Source organism: Elephantulus edwardii, unplaced genomic scaffold (assembly GCF_000299155.1).
Source record: "Elephantulus edwardii isolate Elephantulus edwardi_28Jun2011 unplaced genomic scaffold, EleEdw1.0 scaffold00002, whole genome shotgun sequence".
Lineage (NCBI taxonomy): Eukaryota > Metazoa > Chordata > Mammalia > Macroscelidea > Macroscelididae > Elephantulus > Elephantulus edwardii.
This window is the reverse complement of record NW_006399752.1, coordinates 28,072,442-28,079,300: the sequence shown is the minus strand read 5'-3', so window position 1 is coordinate 28,079,300 and position 6,859 is coordinate 28,072,442. Positions and strand designations below refer to the sequence as shown.

The 6,859-nt window shown below is 39.8% G+C and overlaps 1 pseudogene; it reads left to right on the top strand.

Moving 5' to 3' along the window:
* The window catches only part of LOC102851590, a 3,166-nt pseudogene extending 2,410 nt beyond the window's left edge, over nucleotides 1–756 (top strand).
* Nucleotides 757–6,859: the final 6,103 nt, after the last annotated feature.

Below are 6,859 nucleotides of genomic sequence, written 5' to 3'. Positions count from 1 at the left end.
CTTTGAAGGAGAGGAGCGAACTGGGGGGCGGGGGGAGAGGGCTGGGCGGGGAGAGAAGTGCAGCAATGAATGAATGGAAATCCAAATTCTCTGTAAATGTTCATTAAAATTATTAAAAAAAAAGTTACTAAATATCTGCTAACAGGAGTTACAGTTAAGGTTGCACTGAGCTTGTAGTCAATTTGGGTAGAATTGAAGTTGTGATCTACCCAGAAGCCTGGCATTTCTTTTTGTTCAGATTGTCTTGTGCCTTTTATTAGAAATTGCAAGTTTTGGTGAAGAAGAGGCTGGCCTTCCAGCGACAGCGACGCAAGTTGGCAGCCACCGCGGGCTCAAGAGTAAAAGTTCCTTGCAATTTTCGACTGTTGGAAGAATTGGAAGAAGGCCAGAAATTTGTAGGAGATGGCACTGTTGGCTGGGGTCTAGAAGATGAAGACATGACACTTACAACAAGATGGACAGGGATGATAATTGGGTCTCTTAAGAACAGTTTATGAAAACCGGCTATACAGCCTTAAAATAGAATGTGGACCTAAATACCCAGAAGCAACCCCCCCTTTGTAAGATTTGGAACAAAAATTAATATGGCGTTAATAGTTCTAATGGAGTGGTGGACCCACAAGCCATCTCTGTGCTAGCAAAGTGGCAGAATTCCTATAGCATCAAAGTAGTCCTGCAGGAGTTTCAGTGCCTAATGATGACTTAAAAAAAAAGAAACTCCCTCAGCCACGGGAAGGACAGTGTTACAGCAGTTAATCAGAAAGGAAACCCACAGGCCCTCCCTCTCCCCCATTCAGTGTAAGCAGCCTTCATTCTCCACAGCAGTCACTTTTCTAGGTATGTCTTGTAGACCTCAGAAGTACTGGAAAGGAAGCTCCCGTTCAAGGGCAGTTTTCTCTTAATGATACTAATGTTTTGTCCATGTGAAATACCTGAGCTGTGCTCTAACAATAACAACAAAAAATTAAAAGTTTTTTCTGGAGCACAATTCTTAAATCTTCCTGTGATTTGAGTTGCAGTTTGCAGAGCAAATTAGTTTTCAGTTCTACACTTCATACACATTATGTTTCCTAACATTGATTACAGTCTGCACATTGTAAAAATACTCTTCCCTCTTCCTCCTGATGTTTCCTGTTTCCATTTGTCCTTTCCTATCTCTTCCTACCTTCTAAGCTTTATCCCTTGTAGTTTCTAGGTTTGTCTAGGACTTTATCTTCCCAGGTGTTACTGATCCCCTTTTTGGCCTGTCTCTTGTTGGTGTCAGCTGTAGAGAGTTGCATTGCTAGTCTAAAGGCTGCACTTCTCTGGCAGTTTGAATCCCCCAGTGCTTCATTGGAGAGAGGTCTCCTCTCTGGTGATTGACAGCCCTGGAAGCCTATCCCGGACAGGCACTTGTCAGTCAGAATTGACTCAACAGCAATGAGAAAGAATTGTGAGCTGGAAATTGAACTGTGGAGGTAATTTTAGTTCTAGCCTTGAAACATGTCAAGGCCCAGGGTCTCAGAACCATTATCTTTTTTATTAAATTCATTTATAGCCACTTTATAATTGCACTGTTTGTGTGTTGTTTTTTTTTTAAGTAGGGTACTGCTGGTGTATAGAACAATTGCTGTTGATCATGCGTCTGATAGTCTTGTTAGACTTGTTGCAAGCTCTCAAGTTGGAACCAACTTCTAGGTGACCCTCCAGCAAGTTTTCAGAGGCTATAAATTGCATGAGAAGAGAGTGCCCATCTTTAATCAGATCATGTCATCAAGCAGATTTTGACACTTATGCTTCCGTTATCAGTTCACACATCTCTTAACTTGCCTTACAGCATAGGCCAAGATTTCTAGTGTTGTTAAATAGTTGTAGTGATTATGGGTAACCCTGGATTTCTTCTGATCTTAAATTAATCTAAAGATTCTCTACCAAGTGTAATATTTGTGGAAGGTCTTTGTAAATGCTTTTATCATACCTGGAAAATCTTGTTTTATTGCTAGTTTAAGGGCTTTTAAAGTTATAAATTACTCAGTGTTACCAAATCCTTTTCTTTAGTGAATGGAAGCAGGTGCTTAGTTACTTTGAAAAGGGTTTGATTTTCTGAATGCCACCTAAAGTAGAAAGTACTTGGGGAAAACTCTTTGTTGTTACTCTTTGGCTTTGTAGTTCTTACATTTGAAAAACCTACCCTGTGTTCATGCAGTGGTTTGTTACTTTTCTGGATTAAAAGAATGTGTGGGTATGTTTTTTGTGTTTTATGGAAAGAACTAAGCTATGTCGGAAAGAATGAAAACATCAAGTTGTTGCCTCAGGTTGGTTGGTATCGGATACAAGCACAAACCTGTACCATTTTTATTATGTTGAAAAAATGTATGTGCATGTGTACACCTAAGGGAAGAGTCTAACTTCCGTCTTCTAGATATAATGTTATAGTGATGGTTCTTTGAGTTAGGAACAAAGGTTTAGTTATTTAAGAAATAACATGGGGGAACTGCAACTACAATCCCAGAGGCACACGGTTCGATTCCACCAGATGCTCTGCCGAGAAAAGGAGGGACAATCTCCTCCTGTACCAGTCAGATCTGATTTGACGGTACACACACACAAAGAAATAACATGGGGAGTGCAATTTTTACTTGTTTTTCTTACAGCTGTTTTTTTACTGGCATTGATAGGATCCTATAGCTAGAAAACTTCAGGTGCAGATAACAATAGCTAACCCAACAGTCTTAAGCAGTTAAGGGATTTTCTTACAGAAGAAATCTTTAGGTAAATGGCTTCTCACTTTGGTCCAGCAGTCCTGGTATAGCAGTTGATGATTTTTAAGATCTTGTGTTTTCTTTCATATTTGAGATTATAGGACTGAAGGATAACTCACACAACACTAGGCACTCAAGTTTACTTAAGGATGAGGAAGGAGTAGGGACTGTACTACCAGCATGTTTATTTCCTCTTGTTAGGAACAAGTTTTCCCAGGTGCCTCCTGTGGACTTTCATGAATGAAATTTAGCTGGAACAAAGTCATAGCCACCTCACAGTGGGGAAGTCTGGGAGAACGAGTGCTTAGCTGGCCTTGCTGCTGCCTTAAATACATACCAGCTTTTCTCAGTAATGAAGAAAGGAGGGTGGATTGTGTACAGATCACTTAATAGTATTTTGTTCATTCCCGTTTCCTGTTATTTGACAATTTAAATGTTTTGCCTTAAAGAGAGGCATGGTTTGAAAGTTCTCTGTTGATTTGCTTGTAGTCTGCTTTGGCTTGACTACATTATTTTCAGTAGCTCTGGATATATTTCTTATATTCATGGTGAATGAAATGTGAGCTCAGTTTGGGTGGGGTGAAAAGATTCAGGACTCCTTTAATTCTAAGAATTAAATTCTTTTAAAGAATTTTCTAAGAATTAAAAGCTTTTGTTATGTGCTGTCTACTCGACTACCACTCATAGTGATCCTGTGAACAGTTATCTCCAAATCCTGCCCTATCTTAAGCCTATCTCACTGACTCCAACATACTTACCCCATTGCCACAGTCACTGTGTGGATCCATCTCATCCTAGATCTTCCTTCCTTGGCTGACCTCCCACCCTTCCAAGCATGAGGTCCTCTCTGGATTAGTCCCTCCTGGCCATATGCCCATAGTATGTGAGATGGAGCTTCACAGTGCTTACCTCTGAGGATCAGTCTGGTTTCTCTTTTTCCAGGACAGACCTGTTTGTTCTTTTGACAGTCCTGTTTGCTCTCTTGACAGTCCATGATATGTTCAATACTCTTCTCCAGCACCACAACTCAAAGGCATTGATTCTTCTTCTGTCATCCTTAGTCATTGTCAGCTTTCTGATGCATAGCTAGTAATGAGAAGACCATGGCCTGGATCAGGCACACTTGAATCTCTAGAGTAACATCATTGCTTCTTAGCAGCTTGAAGAGGTCCTTGAGAGCATACTACCCCAATGCAGTTAGTCTTTTAATTTTCTGACTGCTGGTGCCAGAAGTGTTGATTGTGTGCCCAAGCAACCTGATATTAACTACCTCAGTCTCTTCTCCATCTATCATGATGCTGCCAATTGGTGAGAATCTTTCTTTTCTTGATGTTGAAATGCAGTCCATATTGAAGACTGCAGTCCTTGGCCTTTTGTAACAAACATGTCAGGTCCTCTTCAGTTTCAGTGAGCAAGGTTATGTCATCTCCATAACGCAGGTTGTTGGTGAATCTTCTCCAGCCTTGATGCCACATTCCTCTTCGTAGAGTGCAGCCTCGTGAATGATCTGTTCCACATATGGATTGAAAAAGTGTGGAAAAGAGATGTATCCTTGATGCATGATGTCCCTCTCCAAGAAGAAGCCTCTCCTAGCAACATGCCCAAAGCATATGAAACAAAACTTTGTCATGTTTGCCTCCAAGGAGCCCTCTGGCTGCATGTCGTTGGAGATTTATCTGTTCTTTTGTCAATCCATAGGATATTCAGTAGTCTTATCAATACCACAAATTTCAGAAGCATCAATTTTACTTTCATCCTTATTCACTGTCTTAACTCTCAAATGCATAACAAGTGATTAAAAAGACCTTAGCCTGAACCTTGATCTTCCAACTGACTGACACTCTTGCTCCTAAGTAATTTGGAGTGGTCTCTGACAGCACACTTAAGCTTATACAATACAGCTCCTTATTTCCTAACTGCTTGTACCAAGGATATTGACTTTGGATCCAAGTAAGATGAAATCATTGCTACTTTGACTCTTTTCTGCTTCTATTGTGTTGTTGCTTATCAGTCCAGTGGTGAGGATTTTTGTCGTCTTCATGTTGAGATGTAATCCCCATTGAAGACTTTAGTCTTTGATCTTCTGTAGCAAGCATTTCAGAACCTCCTCACCGAATCCACCAGATGCTCTGCCGGAGAAGGAGGCGCAATATCCTCCTGTACCAGTCAGATCTGATTTGACGGTACACGTACACAAAATTAAAAAAAAAAAAAAGAACCTCCTCACTTTAAGCAAGCAAGGTTGTATCATCTGCACAGTGCAGATTGTTAATTGGTTCTTTAGAGAGGGGAAGAAGTTCTTCATATGAAATAATTGGTGAATAGTACAAGATTTAAGTAGTTTGTTAAAATGCTAAGCTGAATTGAATGCCATGGTAATTAGAAACAACTTCTCTTACGGCAATGATGAAAGCATGGAAGAAATAAAATGAAGGCCGAAGGAGGACAAAATGCTTCTGTTTGAATTGCTTCTGTTTTGAGAAGGTGTTTTTTTTTTAAAGTTAGACCCTTAGATTTTTAAATTTAAAGATCAAAAACGTCAAATTGAATGAGCTGAATTTTACTATTAAGTTTAACACAAAGCAGATCTTTTAATCTGTTGTGTATTTTAGATTGCACATTATAATCTAAAGTTCTTTCTTTTACATTTCTAATTTTCTTTTACATGGGTCTGTATTCAGGTAGGTTGAGCTATGCTGTTTTAATAAATACCAGCAAAATTTTCGTTATATAAAAAGATAAAACCAAGCTATCTTAATGATTTAATAGTAAAAAACCCCTTCTTTTGCATACAAAGTTGCTTTGAAGCACTTGTCCTTCACACCCAGGCCAGGTCCCCCTTCTGCCTATCTATCATAAGGTGAAGGGTAGAATTCAGGAGAGTCAGACAACACAAGGAAACACTTCAGTGTAGAATGGGCCCTGTCCCTTTCACTCACATCTCATTGGCCAAAATTCGTCACATGACTGTTAGCCATCCACAAGCTGGGAGAATGTAATACTACTTTGACCGCACAACTAACTTGATTGAGTGTGTGTGTGTGTGTGTATGTGTGTGTGTTCAAATCAGATCTGACAGGTACAGGAGGAGATTGTTCCTCCTTCTCCAGCAGAGCATCATATAGATTCGAACCACACACATCTGGGATTGCAGTGCAGCTTCTTGCCACTAGGCCACCAGAGCTTGCTGACCCCACAATTTATAAAAGCCAATGTAGCAGGGTATTTATTGTCAGCAGCAAAGTAGCATGATAGCCATAGATGCAGTCAGGCTAAGTACCTTTAGACCCGAGAAGGGAAGAAAGAAATGATGATTACCTCTTGAAGAAGGTGGCAGATAAGCCAGGCATAACAGAATGAGTAGATTTTTCTCAGATTTGAGAATACGAGACATTCAAACTCTGTTATATTTAGAGGTTACATGACTGTATTGAAGAAGTTCAGGTTAGACTGTAGTGGATGATGTAGTGGGAGAGGAAGGATGAGTCAGAAAGAACTTGGGATTAGTTTCATTCAATAGAAATGTTATTTTGTATCTGCTGTGTAGCACACAGTGTTAACAGGTCTTTAAAGAACCAACCTTATGCAGGTAGATGTGCTGCTCAGGAGAGAGTGACTTGCCATAATTAGGTTTGAGTAGGCAGAAATGTGAACTTTGATGTCTGTGAATCTTGAGATTCTTCTAATATTTCTATTTTACATATAATGGAAGATCATTCTTTCGCACAAATATTAATGTTTTTTCTACTTACCTGTGTCCTATTCTAGAAGCCTTAATACTTGGAAAGCTGAACTTAAAAATACGTGAGTCAGGAGATGTATGCGTATATTACGATTACTCGCTGCTATCGAGTCATTTGCAACACAGTGACCTCTGTTTGATTTCCAAGATTATAAATTGTAACTGCCATCTTTCTCTCTTTAGAGATTCACACCACTGAAGTCTCATAGCCTTTGAGTTAACCACACTACTCAGTATGGGCTGCACACCAGAACTCTCTTACACTGTGATGCAGTTGTTGTTAGGTGCTATCAAGTTGACCATGAAGAACAGATTGAGATTGGAACCCTGCCCTGCCCTGTCCTCTCCTCATGATCTCCACCATCCTTTGTTAAGA